Source organism: Mesocricetus auratus, unplaced genomic scaffold, assembly GCF_017639785.1.
Source record: "Mesocricetus auratus isolate SY011 unplaced genomic scaffold, BCM_Maur_2.0 Super-Scaffold_100023, whole genome shotgun sequence".
Lineage (NCBI taxonomy): Eukaryota > Metazoa > Chordata > Mammalia > Rodentia > Cricetidae > Mesocricetus > Mesocricetus auratus.
Window position 1 is genome coordinate 28,968,561 of NW_024429204.1, and position 14,205 is coordinate 28,982,765.

Below are 14,205 nucleotides of genomic sequence, written 5' to 3' on the forward strand. Positions count from 1 at the left end.
AATCAATGAAATGGACTAGTTATTAGAAAAGAGAAATAAAGTTAACCAACCCCTAGTTACAATAAGAAACAAAAGAACCAAGGTAATAGAATTAGGGCCGGAAAAGGAGACATTACAACAGATACTAATGGAATTCAGACGATCATTAGGGGAAACTTCGAAAACCTGAATTGCAATAAATTGGATTTTAAAAAATATTCATTTATTCTTTTTTCATACAATACATCCTGACTACAACTTTTCCTCCCTCCCTTTCTCCTTGTTCCCCCTACCCTACCCTCTCCCCCAGATCCACTCCTCCACCTTGTCTTCCTCCAGCAAACAGAAGGCCTCCCAGGGCATCATTTGAACGCGGCACAACAAAATATAATAAGACAAGGAAAAAACCCTTACCTTTTGGATTGCTGGATGAAGCAACCCAAAATCAGGTAAAAGAGAAATTGGAATTTTTGAAAACTGATTAATTTTTATTCTTTGAGAACTTAATATGTAGGTACAATATATTTTGATAAACCCGATCCCTCACTCCCCAGTCTAACTCCTCCCAGGGTCTCCACCCATCCTAAAAATGTATAGCTGAAAATTCTTATTTCAAAGGAATTATTCCATGTTATTTGAGGGATAATGATTCCCCAGCATGTCCCTGTTTCTCATATTTCAGTGCTCAGTCCTATACCCACATGCATAAGGAGAATGCTGATTGAACTCAACAGGTGATAAATTAAAAATAGAAGAAATAGGAAATTTTAAACTGGATGAAAATTTAAACACAAGTAAACCACCAAAGTTAAACCAAGTGGATTTATGACTGAAACAGATCTCTAGCTATCAAGAAATGAGATTGAAAGCATACTAACATCTACCAACTAAATATATCTTAGTTACCAAAGCCAGCCAAATGCTAGCTTGATAGAGGAGTTGGGCACATCCCTATTCCCAGCTGTGGAGTTATTGGCTGCTGGGAGAGGAAAGGCTAATTCATCATAAGGGTGTGTCCTCTGATATGACTGTGCTCCTTTGGAAAACTACATATCTAGAATATTTGAGCAGCACAACCTGGCCTTGGAAGATTTATTTTGAAAATCACACAGATTTGAGGGGTAGGGAACGAGGGTGGATCTGGGAAGAGTATGCAGTCCCCATTCTGAATAGCTGTAGATTAAAATTTAAATACTCCACCTAGAATATCAATTTTATAATTTTCAGGGAAAATGTGGGATTGCATGTACAGCATATTGCTGGATACTTTCCCACCAACTTGTCACAAGTCGAAGTCATTTGAGAAGTGGGAACCTCAGTTGAGAAAAAGCCCCCATAAGATCAGTCTATAGGCAAGTCTTCAGAGTATTTTATTATTTGGTGATTGATGTGGGAGAGCTCAGCCCATTGTGAATTGTGCCATCCCTGGGTTGGTGGTCTTGGGGTCTATAAGCAGGCTGAGCAAGCCATGAAGAGCAAACTAGTAAGCAGCACCTGACCTATAGCCTCTACATCAGCTCTTGCCTTCAGGTTTCATCCCTGCTTGAGTTTCTATCCTGACTTTTTGCAATGATGAACAATGATGCAGAAGCATAAGCCTAATAAATCCCTTCCTCCCCGAGTTGTTTTGGTCACAGTGTTTCATCACAACAATAGTAACCTTAAGTAGGATAGAAGTTGGTACCAGGATATTGGAGGGGCACACTTGACCATGTTGTTTCCGGAAAGATCGTGAAAGGACTTTAGAACTTTGGACTAGAAAAGCCGCTGAGTGTTGAGAGCTCAGTGGGCTGTTCTGTAGGAACTTGGAAGGTAAGAATGTTGAGAGTGGTGTAGATGATAGAGATATGGCTTGTAACGTTCCAGAGGGAAGTAAAGACGTTACAGGCCGTTTGTGTGAAGAATCTGTAGCATCTGGTCAGCTGCAACCGATGAATTAATTGGCTGTGGTTAGTAAGACACTAGAGCCACTGAAGTAAAACTAAATCTTTGCTTTGCTGGGACAATGGATGCTGCTCAGCTGAGGCTGAAGGATCAGCTAGGATTAAGAATAGACCAGCATCATTGAGGTGAAGTCTTTGGAGAAGTTTTTTTTAAAGGTGACCACATAGAAGTTGTGTTCCAGAAGGGGCCAAGGTTGCACCTTGTGTTGGCAGCTCAACGGGATAGTGTGAGACTCGCCTGGGTGGTGCTGGTTTTGAAGGAATGCTCTTGTCGTGGAGAGCAGTTGCAGCTTGGCACTGTGTGGCGGGACGGGAGTCCCTGAAGAGAGAGAGGCAGGAGAGGCTCTTGGTGAAAGGGCAACCCAGCTGCAGCAAGGGACTCCCGTTGTTTTGGAGACTGAAGTAGCTTGGGATGAACCAAGGGCAACAGCAGCAAAGGAGCGGAACCGGAAGGAGCCTGGAAGACAACCGATGTGTGTTAAACTGGGGAAGCCAGAGGAGCGACCACAGCCCTTTGGAGGACCCCGAAGACCTAGAGGGGATCCTAGATATTGGACACTGAGTTATTTACATGGTTTGAATTCGTTTTGGCTTTGACTGTGCCCTGGTTCCTCTCTCTTGAAGTAAGAAAGCATTTTACTTATTTTTTTATTTCATAGGAACCCACAGTTGAGAGGCATTACAATTTAAAAAGACTTTGAATTTTAAGAGGGACCAGATGTTTTAAAGAGACTGAATTTTTAAAGGCTGTGGAACATTTAAGTTTGTAAAATGTTTTATGTTGTGATGTCTTTACTAATGTGTGATTTTGGGAAAAAGGCTGTGGCTTAGCAGTGTTGTGTTTGTGTGTCGAGTTGACAAGGAGTCAGTTGTGCTGGCTAGCTTTATGTCAATTTGATACAAGCTAGATTCATCAGAGAGAAGGGAGCCTCAGTTGAGAAAATTCCTCCAAAAGGTGAGGCTGTAGGAAAGTCTGTAGGGTATTTTCTTAGTGTTTGAAGACTGGAGAGCCTAGCCCATGGTGGGTGGTCCCATCCCTGGGTTGGTGGTTCTGGGTTCTGTAAGAAAGCAGGCTGAAACAGCCATGAAGAGCAAACCCGTAAGCAGCACCCTCCATGGCCTCAGCATCAGCTCCTGTCTCCATATTTCTTCGACTTTGAAAACTTAAAATGTCTCCAACAGCATCAAAAGATAATCTAAATATGTCATATCCTTCGATATTAGTACAATTAAGTGTTGTAGTTATCTAGATAATGAATATAATTCAAAGAAGTGTTAAGTAAAAATTTAAGAAGAGACTTCTAGAATTTATGTTGCAACACAAAATGCTAATGTTTGTCTCCATATAATTTAACTGGAAGACTAGTTTAACTTGAAAGATATATCCTCTCTCTCCCTCCCTCTCTCCCTCTCCCCCTCTCCCTCCCTCTCTCTCTCTCCCTCTCTCTCTCTCTCTCTCCCTCCCTCCCCCCTCTCCCCTTCTCTCTCTCCCTTCCTCCCTCCCTCCCTCCCTCTCTCTCTCTCTCTCTCTCTCTCTCTCTCTCTCTCTCTCTCTCTCTCTAACCAAAGAGTAAAACTCCAACACAAAAGAATTAAGGAAACGTATCTTTGCGCACAGATAAGCAATGAAACAGCGTCATCTTGAACGCAGTGAGTGAAGTTCACCGGGTCAGTCTGTCATCGCCTTAGATGTCACACTTCCCAGCCAATCTTCCTGTTCTCTAGTGTGCAGCTCCTAACTTCCAGGGTCTGTCTGTCTGTGAATAAAGGGCAGCGAGGGCCTATGTACATGATGCAGACAGACAGGAGATCATAAGAAGGGAGCAAGACATATTCAGAAAGGGAGGTGGGACAAAAGGCCGTGTGTTCTGAAAGCTGAAATAAGGCCACTGAGGATGTGAGGTGGTTAAAGGGGAGGGAGGAGTGGAGACGGCAAAGGAGGGGTGGAGAGAAACAGCAAAAGCAATTTATGTTTAAAAATGTCAGAGCAAAGCCAGTTCTTCCGAAGTCCTGATAGGTCTTTAAAATAAAAAATTACTGCATTGAGTGGCTTGCTCTCTCTCTCTCTTCCCCATCTCTCCGCCCCCCTCTGTGTGTGTGTGGTGCTCATATGCCATTGCTCACATGTGGGTGTCAGAGAACAATTTGCAAGAGTCAATAATCTCCTTTCACCATGTGGGTCTCAGGGATCAAACTCAAGTCACGAGGCTTGGAACCATCTACTTTTGCACCCTGAGCCACCATCTCTCCAGCCTTTAAATTTTTACCATTTCAATCTCAGTGAAGTAGCAATTGTAATTTTTCCACAAATGATTTAGTTATTTATACGTGGGCCGTGTGATACCAGTGTGACATTCTTGTCAGTTCAGGTGCATGGATTTTTATTTTTAATTTTTTTCTTCCTTTCCAAAGTGTTCATTAACTGAACATCACATACAAAAAATACAGTTTATGGAATCAATAATCTTAATTCAATATCCATATGAAAACAAAATCAATTTTAAAAACCTGCTACCTACCTGTGACTAGATGAGAAAATTCAGTCTAAATAAATTACAAATCTATATGGGAATCATAAAAGGTAAAAATAACTCACTTCATATGAGACATAGCAATTTAGTAAAGTTGGCTTATGAAAAGAATTCTTAAAGAGAATGTGAAAGTCAGCACTTTCACGGGGGACTAACATACAGAATCATTAAAGTTAAGAGCATTGGTTTATGTCAATAAACACTACCTGAAAACATAAAGGAAAATCATTAGTAGGGAGAAAGCATTTGCAAGGCAACTGGGTGAGAGGAGCCCGATTCAAAATATATAGACTCGGCTTTCAAATTGACAAACAAAAGACAAACAATCTAATAAAAGTGTCGGTGCACCCGAAAGTGCTCCAAAGAAAATACATTAAGCATCGAAGTGCTCAATAAATGATTCATCAGCTACCTGTATCAGAACAAAGGGTACCACCCTCCTCAACAGCAGGAAAAATGACATCATCGTATTTAAGTATAGCCATACTGTTAAGTATGTGAACCCATCACAGCTCTTATTTTCCTCTGGAAATTATTTGACAGTAACTACGCAGGCATAAACTATGACTCAACACCACTGCTTCCAGCCAGATATTCAGCTAAGTACACCAGTGTACAGTCAAAGCCATGTATAAGAAAACCCACAGTAACCTTTTATTTATGATACTCAGTATCAACCATAGAATGGAAAAATAAATCACAGCTTGGGTATCCTTGGCATTCATGGAGATTAATTCTAGAAGACTCCACGGACACCAGAATTCATAATTAGCTTAAGTTTCCTGTGAAAAATGGTATGCTGTTTGTCATAGAATCTACACATCCTTTAGTGTAGCCCACAGCCTGTGGGATGCAAGTAGCTGAATGTACCTATGAATGGAGCCCCACTCAAAATGCTGAACTTACTTAAATCAGTAATGAGAGTTTAATCTTCCTTGTAACTCAATTGCATGGCTCTTGAGCATGAACTTTGTAGATGACAATATTGTGTCACCATGTCAAAAGCAGGATAACTCACATTGCCTAATATGATACAGATATTTGCTCTGATGCACAGTTTAGGAAATAATAACACAGGGAAGTCTGTGCATATGATCAAGGCAGATGTAAGATCTTCCAAATGTTTTCAGTTCACATTGGCTGAATCCAGAGATGGGGAAGCCATGGACGTGGAAAGCTGGTTATATTTATTAGCATAAGGGATATTGTACATGAATAAAAATATTTTACATAGAGATAAGTGTAAAGAATTGGACTTGAGCAATAATATTGCATATGGACAGCACACCTAAGGGAGTGAGTGCTCTATGATTGGTCAGTACTCTCTCTGTTGCTGGAAGGTGCGGTGGTGATAAGCTTCCTACAGAAGGAGGAAGTGTCTGAGCTGGAACACGGGCATCTCTGGGCTGGTAGTGGCCTGCTTCATTTCCTGCTCTGAAGGAGAGTGCATGCATGCATTTTCCTCCCTAACTCATTAACCTTATGCATGAAATGCATGCACTTGTTTGTGTATACAAAACAGTTCATTGGAATAAATCTCCAACGCAGGAAAAAAGGATAAAATCTAAAAAAAAGAATAATATACAGAGGTAGAAAGTGACAATGACACCAGCAAACACCAAGTAATGGAAAATACAAAACATACAGGAGGAGCTCAATAAACTAAATACTGTTTCTTTTTGGCAGGAGAAAGAGGTGGTGATTGTAATCAAAAGATAAGCTTGTAGCAATTCTACTCCAGAAACAAAGGGGAATTGGAAAGAAAAAAATGAATATTTTTTCTTGAGATAAAAGGGAAAAATTTTAAATTACATTTTTGGTTTTTTTTCCCCAGTTGTATTATTTCTGTACTTGTTGGAACATCAATTTTCAAGAACATTTAAACCTACCTGGGGTTTATTTTCATTAACCCGAAAGGTAATGGGCTGCTGTTCAGGACTCAAGATTATGAATTTCATAATAGGAAACACAGAATTCATTTCAGAACTGCAAGAAAAATATCTCCACACATTTGTCTTTTTCAGCGTCATTACCAGTTATGACAATGACAGCATGAAAAGGCACTAACTCTAAAACAGTCACAGATATTTAACTCACAAGGCATTTGCTTCTGCTCAACAATGACTGGAACCTGAGCTTCTGATTTCCATTTGCAATGTACTAATTCCACCAGCACATATCAAGCCTTGTACTGGCCTTGAGTACTGGCCTTGAGGCAACATCCCACGGTGTAAGACTTCTTCCTTAAAGGCCCTCCAATTTGTCTGGGACTAAGACAGGGACACACATGAGAGGTCAGGCTATGAAGAGCCACTATAGAATTATGACTTGGGTCATGTGGAGGCTCAGGGTAGTAAATAACTCTTCAAAGAAGAGAAGAGGGAACAGGAAAGAGTCAGCATTGTGAGCCTAGATGCCAGTATACATGGCTTTGACCAGAGAGCAGCTACGGATAGCTCTCTGGTACACAGGAAGCCTGAGAACTAATTATTGGAGTGTTCAAAGGACCCAATATGAAGGATACCAAGAAGATCATGATACGATGGTGAATTGCATCCTTCAGGCAGTGGCAAGCCCCATAATAGCCTAGGTAGACAAGTGAGGACACCCCAGGGGTTTTTGAAAGCTAACATTCTGTTCACTCTGCCCTTTGGTCCTTGAAGGGTGTCTCAATCACTAGACTACATCAAGAATCTTCTTCATCATCTTGCTGCATCGGGCGGTGCGATGGGCTGTGGTGAATTTCCTTGGAAGCACTGCCTGCCAGCTTAAAAGTCAAGCGTTGTGGGAAATCTTTCTGAGCTCTTCAACATACTTAGTTTTCCATTCCACAGCTTTATACATGTTGTCTGTGCTTATGATTTTATAAGAGTCACTGCAGTGGGCTATATGTGTTTTCATAGAGGCTTTTTCACTAGACGTTGGGATGTCTGATAATGGGTAGAGTCTCAGCCTTCTTCTTTATAATCGAGTGCTCTGGAGAGCTATATTCTTTTAAGGGGTGATTTTTGTTATGCACCACTCAATTTATTACAATCTTTATTACACAGACTTCTCAATCATATAGTCAGTGCTTAAGCAACTGGTTTATCAAATGACCATTAAAGGCAAAATATTATTTCTTTTTATTCTGAAATATTATTCTACTGATGTGGGAAGTTCTTCTGTGTATATGTTGCCCTAATGGTTGATAAATAAAGCACTGTTGGTCAATAAGGTAGCAAGATAGGTGGGACTAGGAGTCAAGGAGGATTCTGGGAACTGTAGCCAAGGGTGGAGAGTTGCCATGTGATCCCGGGAAGGGAGGACACATGAGGCTGTGTCCCTGGTAAGATAAGACCTTATAAAAATATATATTAGTAATTATGGGTTAATAATGAAGTCAGAGCTAGCTATTATTAAGAAACCATAGCAAACGGTGAACAGCTTCATAATTAATATAGTGTCCCGTGTATTATTTGAGGGCAGAGACAGCAGTGGAACCCAGGTAACCGGAGGAAAAGAATACACATTACAATTCTACACTATTTTTGTTTCATGGTTTTGAGGGTTTTTTTTTCAAGTCACTGTATGACTACCATGAAAGAAATTTATACATACTTGAAAAGGAAAGTCAAGCAAAAATTCACACTTTCTGGCTATAACTTATAAACTACACTTGAATAGTATCTATATGCATCAATTTTAATTCTAAATGTCAAATTGGCCAGGGTTTGGAGCCCAGTGGTTTGGCTAAATATCAGTCTGGATGTCACTGCCAAGTTATTTTTTGATACAGTTAACATAATGAATGAGTAGACTTAGAGTAAAGTGGGTTGTTTTATGTAATGTGCATGGGCCTCATCTAGCCTGTGGGAGATCTTAAGGGACAAAGCTAAGGTTCCTCAAAGAAGAAAGGAGACAGAGGAGGGAGAGAGGGAGGGAAGGAAGGAGGGAGGGAGGGAGGGAGGGAGAGAGAGAGAGAGGGAGAGGGAGAGAGAGAGAGAGAGAGAGAGAGAGAGAGAGAGAGAGAGAGAGAGAGAGAGAGAGAGAGAGATATCAGGAAAGTCAAATCCTGGAAATCTTTCTGAACTCTTTGACATATTTTATTCTTCTTGGAGGAGATGGTGGAGGGGAAACCGTGATCAGAATATATTATATGAATTTTCATTTTTAAAAGAAAGTCTGGTTCCAGAGTGCTTTGTCCAAAGATTACAACATAACAACAACTCTCACCACAACTTCCACAAATATTCTCTCTATTAAGCAGAATAGCTGATGTCAATTCTGCATAACAGGTACACTGTGAAGTCAAGATGATCCTCTCTTATCACACAGAGTTACTCAGGATCTCAAAAAGCTGAGTACCTGGCAGACCAAAGCACACACCATTGTCCTAAATAACTGTTTCTGCTAGTGCGATCAACAGTGCCTGCTTGCCCAAGACTGTCTTTTTATTGTCACACAGTAAATGTCCAGTCCCAGGCCAACCTTGTACCCACAGTTTCCAATCTGATTCAGAGAGAAGTGGAATTGCTTCCCCCCTTGACCATGCAGTTTGCTCAGGGTAATTCCATATGGGCAGCAGTGGCTGGATATGGCTTCTGGCAGAAGTGTTCACATTTCCCTTGTCTGTGCTTCAGCCTCCTCCACAGCAATGGTGATGCTCATAGTCTGTTGAGCTCTAGACGTTTGCACCCCCAGAATTCCGGGTGACTATCTGGTAGACCTCTTAGATTCTGAGCATGTCCATTGCTTCAAACTGTTCTGTTCTATCTTGAGGGTTTTTTTTGTGGTCTCATAGTTACCCCACAATTAAGACGAGACAGATTTAATTTAGCTCGAGTGGGTTTGTTTCGGAAGGAAGTTTGTGTTTTTTATATCAGGAGAAAGCAGCAGGAGGACAGACCCAAGATGTTAGGGCAAAGGTCTTGAGGGGCGTTCAGTTACAGGGAAACCTTGGGTTTGTTCAGAAGTGAGAATTTCTTCTTCTATGAGCTTCTGGGGAACTAGGAAGAGAAAGTGAGATCATTTAAGGATGAAGGAGGTAAGCGCTCACCAGAAGAGCACTGGAAGGGATTTTTGAGGTTAAACTTTTGACTAATTTTTCCCCTTCATTAAAGCCTAAAGTCTGCCCCTTACACAGTTAAGGTATAGACCATGCGCTAAGACTCCTTCAGCATCAATATTTCTCAACTGAGAAATCAGAAGCACATGCCAGGGTTCCTTTATCACGAGACAAAGGAGAAAGGCTAAGATAAACTCAAGGAGAAGGCACCATAAAGCAGACACTAACAAGTCTATTAGGGCTTCTTAATCAGCAGGATTCATTATGGTGGATGTGAATGGCTTCGTAGAGTTCCTAATTTCCTGCTTATCTCATTAACTATATTTGTGCCACAAATGACTTGACTTTTAGTTTGTCGACAAGAACAGACAAGGGTAATTAAATAATTATAGACAGTAAACGCATTTTGCTCTGCATCAGTTAGACAGGAGACAAAAATGAAGTGGTGACAATTATCCCAGCCCAAGCATTTTCTTTGTGTCCTCTTCATTGACAGTCAAAGGACACAGAGTCCGTGCTTCCCACAGTATGACGCCAGTCCCTTAGCACTGGTATCCCTTAGCATCCTCCAATTTTAGCACCCAGGTTTCTTCTCTTGTAAGGTCACATTTTAATGTCTTCTTTTCCAAACAATCGGAGTTTCCATGTTACATGCTTTACTGTTCATGCACAGATTTGTTTATGCTAAATTCCTGGATGTTAGACCTGAACAGTGGGTTCTTTGTACATAAGGCAACAGATGCAGAAAGCTGAGCTAATTTGTCTAAAGTCAAACACCTGCCTATTTGCTCACATAGGATGAGAGCACGGAGCTATGCAAAGGACCAGAAATGAAAGAGACAATGCAGTCTGCTCTCTACCCTTCCGAAAGGCAGTGCTGGATGCCATCTGTGAATTGGCTCTTTAGGCCAGGAAAAAGAAATTAGATTCTGCCTGAAATATCCACCAGAAGTAAAAGGAAATGTGGAGTGGTACAGTTTGAAATTAAATGTCCCTCTAAGACCTATGGGTTAAATTTTTGGTCATCAAGGTGGCACTGGTTGGAAGAGTGCACCCATTAAGAGGTGAGGTCTGGTGGAAAAGTCTTAGGTCACTGAAGGTCACTGAGGTCACCACTTAGAAGGGGACTGAAGGTCAGCACCTTCTTTCTCCTTTGCTCCCTAGATGTGGGGCATTTCTGCAGCATTTTCCCCATTGTGATGAGCTGCCTTTCCACAGGCCCAAAGCAATGAACCCACTGATGGTGATCTACATCAGTGGGTCTCAACCTTCCTAGTACTGCAACCCTTTAACACAGTAGTTCCTCATGTTGTGGTGACCCCCAGCCATTAGCTTATTTCGTTGCTACTTCATAACTGTCATTTTGCTACTGTTAGGAATTGTAATGTAAATATCTGATATGCAGGATATGTGACTTCCCAGAAGGTCTTGACACACAGGTTAAGAACCACTGGTCTAAGAACTTTTCTAGTCACTATGAACCAAATTAAACACTTTATCTTGATAAGCTGACTATCTCAGGTTTCGTATTATATCACACAGAGTGGGGAGAGAAATACTGTATTACAAGCAGAGAGCGAGACTTCAAATCACATGAATACCGAACTCCACCCCAAGACTTCTTACCTTTAGCCAAGATAGGTTATGATTTAAACTGCCTTATCCTTATCCTTTTTATTCTTTTTTTTTTTCGGTTTTTCGAGACAGGGTTTCTCTGTATTGTTTTGGAGCCTGTCCTGGAACTCACTCGGTAGACCAGGCTGGTCTCGAACTCACAGAAATCCGCCTGTCTCTGCCTCCCAAGTGTATCCTTTTTATTCTTAAAACTGAGTATGTCAACTCTTACAAAATCATGGATTGACTCTCCTTAAAAATCCCAATTGTAAAGGAAATGTTGTAGATCTTTTAACGCACATATGTGGCTTTCACAGATAATTATGTAAAGTAAATATAATTTATATGCGTATAAATTTGTTGAAAATTTCAACCAATACAAGCATGCTGTCAGAAATACTGTTTCCTCTATTGCTACAAGTCACTTCATAAACTTGGGCCCCAAACATTTGATGGCCTGCAGCACTTGTTTTTGAACATAAGCATGTATAATCTCATAGCCATTCAGTCTTGGCCAGTGTTACAGGCTCAATATTGATGTCCTCTTAGATTCATATGGGGAACTCAATAGCCAATGTGATATTATTAAGACACTAACCTTTAGGAAGTCACCACGCCAACATTATCTTCTGTCCTCTGAGGGCACCTATGTACTTGTCACATTCACTCACACAGACACATATACATGAATGAAAATAAATCCTTTTAAAAATACAGGAAGTTGAAAGGTAACCCCCCATGTTCTTTTTGCCATTTGAAAACACAGAGAAGGTGTCATCTGGTAGGAATGGGCCTTCACCACATACTTACTTAATCTGTTGGTTTCTTGACCTTGGACCTCCAGAGATGAAGACCTTCTGTGTCTCTTGCTTATAAATTTCCTCAAACCAGGTAGTTTCAGTGTGGCAGAGGAAACAATCATCAGAATGAAGAGACGACACGAGAATGTGAGAAAACATTTGTCAGCTATTCTTCTGCCAAAGGATTAATATCCAGAATTCACGAGAAACACAACAAAAATCAAATTCTCAGATTAAAATTTGAGTGAATGGCCTGGGTGGACCCTTTGTCATCAGAAGAGGTAAATAGAGAACAGATATATGCCAGAACTTTGGAGATTCTATTTTGGGCCAGACAAGCATCAGTGAAACCCAGTCACCCTAGAACTGGTAAACCTCTCTTCAGAGATGCAGCCAAGGGGCTGAGTTTGGTGCAATGTGGGGCTTGAGCTAATGGAACTGGTAACTGTGCTGTGCTTGGTGAAATTTTGTGTGTGCAAGCATGCCAAACCCCTCTCCTGGCTTTATAAAGAGCCCCTCCGGTACTCTTTTGGTGTTAGTCTGGAGGCATTTCTCCTCTGTACATCTCCCCTAAAGTATGGCCAGTGTTTTAATGTTAAACTTCAAGAAAAGTTTCCCGAGAACAGTCTGCCACTGGTCTGTGACCTTTGTCATAGACAGACTGGGATAATGAGATTTTTAGTAAAAAAATCAGACTGAAGCCTGGGTCTCCTAGCCACAGAAGTTGCCATCTCTGTGAGGGGATGACTGAATTATCTCAGCTAAGGGCTGCAGTTCCAGATGCTCTGAGCTGTAAGCTGAGGATTGATACCCAATGCTCTGAATTGTAACACTAAAATGTAGCCAGAGAGAGCCAGAGAGAACCTGAGGGAAGATGCCACAAGAAGCCACAAACAACATCAGAAAAGGTGGAGACATTGAGGTTATAAAGCCGTGAGCTGGGAAGAGCCAAAGGCAACAGCTCAGACTAAGAGGAACATTGTTTAGGTGAGCTCACGTGATGTGTGAAAGGTTAGGGTTGAGGGTCTCTGTCCCACCTGGTCCTACAGCTGCAGCTGCTTAGTCCTAAACAAACACACAGAAGCCTACGTTAATTATAAACTGTTTGGCAGGTGGCTCAGGCTTCTTATTGGCTAGCTCTCTCTTAATTATTAACCCATTTCTATTAGTCTGTGTATCTCCACGTGGCCTCGGCTTACCAGGGATACCTGGACTTCTTCCTTTCTTGGTAGTTACATGGCATCTCCTTCACTCTGCCTACTACCTTTCTCCATCCCTGTTTGGATTTCCCACCTGTCCACATGCTGCCTGTCCATTGGCTGAAACAGCTTTATTCATCAGCCAATTAGAGAAACATGCATTCACAGCATACAAAAGGACATCCCACATGAAGGAGTGACAGCTCTAGTCATTGGTGCTGTTACTCCAGGCCTAGAGTATTTTCGCAGTGGTTCTCAACCTGTGGGTCATGATCCCTTTGAGGGTGGAACAACCTTTTCATGGGGTTCATGTTTCAGATATCTTGCATATTTTATGATGATTCAAAACAGTAGAAAATTACAGTTATGAAGTAGCAACAAAATCATTTTATGGTTAGGGTTCACTACAGGATGAGGAGCTATATCAGAGGGTCACAACATTAGGAAGGTTGAGAACCACTGCCTTAGAGCACTAAACCTCCAACTTTGAAAGCTTGCAGCCATAGCCCATAGTTCTCAAGGCTTAGCACTATAAACGCCTGAAACTTGAAGTTCAACCCATGAGCCTGTGGACGTTAAGAGTGTTGGTGCTAAAGGATCTGCCTCTTTTCTATCCATGGTGTCATCTGGACAGAGCAAAAGAACCCAGAAGTAGCCGTCATCTCAAATTCTAAATTAGGGCCCTTTTTCTGGGGTGCAGGCGGATACCTTCTTGTTATGCCCTCATGCAGCTCTCTATTGCTACATGCTGAAGAGTGGGGAGAGAGGGAGTAAGAGTGAAATTTGCTGCCTTGCTACATGGATATTAATCATTTAGGTGCAGGGTCCAACCTTATGACCTCGTTCTAACTGAACTATGTCCAATTACTTCCGTAGATGTCCCTTCTCCACATACAACTAATAGTAGCCAACTATTTTCCCCTCAACATGACAAAAATGCCTGACAGACACTATTTAAGGGAAGAAAGATTTACTTTTGGCTCATGGTTTCAGAGGGTCTCCTTGTATAGTGAATCATGGCAGGGATGGCATGGCAGAGTTCAAGGAGGCAGGAGCTTGTGATAGAAGCTTCTGGCATCACAGTGTGCCCGG

General features: G+C 41.5%; 1 long non-coding RNA gene across 1 annotated transcript; it reads right to left on the minus strand.

Annotated features, from left to right (window-relative positions):
* Positions 1 to 305: 305 nt before the first annotated feature.
* Positions 306 to 12,938, minus strand: LOC121133715. The gene is made up of 3 exons (XR_005870685.1): positions 11,925 to 12,938; positions 3,539 to 3,679; positions 306 to 2,379 (listed from the first exon to the last, which is right to left on the minus strand). It is a non-coding gene; the product is annotated as an uncharacterized LOC121133715 (long non-coding RNA).
* Between the last annotated feature and the right edge of the window lie 1,267 nt (positions 12,939 to 14,205).